Raw genomic sequence first — 2,599 nt, forward strand, 5'->3', positions numbered from 1 at the left:
TTCTCTTCAGCACTCTTCTGATTATATCTGTGAAACATTAAATCTATTACTGTATATAACCCTGCATGGGTTGTTCTCACAGTCAACGCCAAAATAGAAGCTTGAGGTGCTGGGGAAGATATGGCCGCTTTTACTCTGTTAGTTATGACGTTCCCACAAGTTGTACGGTCTAAATGGGTTAAAGGACCACTTCACCACTTTTCAACCTATCTTCATATAATAGGTCCTCACTAATAATCATGAAAAAATGGCACAAAGGAGGGCTGTGGGCAGTTCAGAAACCGTCTTCCAGTGACATCATCGATGGGGAATACAAGCTAATAGAAACTGCAGGCTTTCTAGTCCTGAAAAGTTGCAATCCGAAAATGGAAGCCATCGTTCTCACGATAATGACAATCTAAACATTTTTGTACAAAAATATTGTTTAAAAAATAATTTGCCTAATGATGATGTCACTGGAAGACGGTTTCTAAACTGCCCACAGCCCTCCTATGAGACACAGACTGAGTAGAAACAAATCGTGCCATTTTATCGTGATTATTAGTGAGGACCTATTATATGAAGATAGGTTGAAAAGTGGTGAAGTGGTCCTTTAATACAGTGGATCTCAAAGTGGGGCCGGTGGCCCCACACGGGTCACTGAGGGCCGTCCAGGGGTCCCTATCTAAATGAGCCAATATACCCAGGCCCAAATTCGAGCCATGGAGTGAAAAAAGGCTGAGTGTCAGGCTATAGAACATAATATGCTCAGCCAACATAACCTGAATTAATGGTGCATTCAATTAATTGATATGGCAATATATCGATCGACAATCCGGACGATAGGTGAATCGATCGAGAGGCTGCTGTATCGATACGGCAATAAACGGCATTAGTTATATCTGGGTGACGCCGTGTTGCCCCCATTGTCGAATACCCCTGATGTAAGGCACTGTGGCCCTCACACCTAGTCTCGCGTTACGTTACTAGACTACATGTTGACTCTCACAGTTTCCAAATGCTTCATCATACGGTCTGGAGCAACGGAAGAGCTGTCGTGAGTAAGCGATAAAGTGGAAGTGGAGCCTCCTCCCCACTTCCGTTTCGTCTTTACAGTCGCGCACATTTATAAATAGAACTCATCTAAGCATAAATATAGCTTGTTGCTTATAGCAATATTTTTTTTTTTTAATATATTTTTGTGAACGGAAATGGCAGCTTCCTCACTCAGCTCATGGGGCTATAGTTCCATACTCTATATAGCATTCCTTACTCAGCTCATGGGGGCTATAGTTCCAGATATAGCATTCCTTACTCAGACTCCATCATGGCCCATAGCACTCACCCTAACCCCTTAGATAGCATTTATGTTGGCTTAGATAGCATTTTATACAGACTTATAGCATGTTATGTAGACAGCACTATAATTGTATTGTATTTAGTCATAGCATGCCATAGTACATATGTATAGCATAGTAGTAAATATGTATAGTTTATATGTATAGTGTATGTATAGTTTCATTATATAGATATTCCACTGTTACTTTCTTAGCTTACGCATGTTTCATGATAAATACTTTTATGTGATGTATTCCCATGCTTTTGTTCTTGCTTAAATGTAAGTCGCTCTGGATTAAGAGCGTCTGCTAAATGCCTAAATTGTAAATTGTAAATTGTAGCTCATGGTGGCTATAGTTCCAGACTCTATATAGCATTCCTTACTCAGCTCATGGTGGCTATAGTTCCAGACTCTATATAGCATTCCTTACTCAGCTCATGGAGGCTATAGTTCCAGACTCTATATAGCATTCCTTACTCAGCTCATGGAGGCTATAGTTCCAGACTCTATATAGCATTCCTTACTCAGCTCATGTGGCTATAGTTCCAGACTCTATATAGCATTCCTTACTCAGCTCATGGAGGCTATAGTTCCAGACTCTATATAGCATTCCTTACTCAGCTCATGGAGGCTATAGTTCCAGACTCTATATAGCATTCCTTACTCAGCTCATGGGGGGCTATAGTTCCAGACTCTATATAGCATTCCTTACTCAGCTCATGTGGCTATAGTTCCAGACTCTATATAGCATTCCTTACTCAGCTCATGGGGCTATAGTTCCAGACTCTATATAGCATTCCTTACTCAGCTCATGGGGCTATAGTTCCAGACTCTATATAGCATTCCTTACTCAGCTCATGGGGCTATAGTTCCAGACTCTATATAGCATTCCTTACTCAGCTCATGGGGCTATAGTTCCAGACTCTATATAGCATTCCTTACTCAGCTCATGGGGGGCTATAGTTCCAGACTCTATATAGCATTCCTTACTCAGCTCATGGTGGCTATAGTTCCAGACTCTATATAGCATTCCTTACTCAGCTCATGGGGCTATAGTTCCAGACTCTATATAGCATTCCTTACTCAGCTCATGGGGCTGTAGTTCCAGACTCTATATAGCATTCCTTACTCAGCTCATGGGGCTATAGTTCCAGACTCTATATAGCATTCCTTACTCAGCTCATGGGGCTATAGGTCCAGACTCTATATAGCATTCCTTACTCAGCTCATGGTGGCTGTAGTTCCAGACTCTATATAGCATTCCTTACTCAGCTCATGGGG

Source organism: Protomyctophum parallelum (genome assembly GCF_964188405.1).
Source record: "Protomyctophum parallelum genome assembly, chromosome: 4".
In the NCBI taxonomy this organism is placed as follows: Eukaryota; Metazoa; Chordata; class Actinopteri; order Myctophiformes; family Myctophidae; genus Protomyctophum; species Protomyctophum parallelum.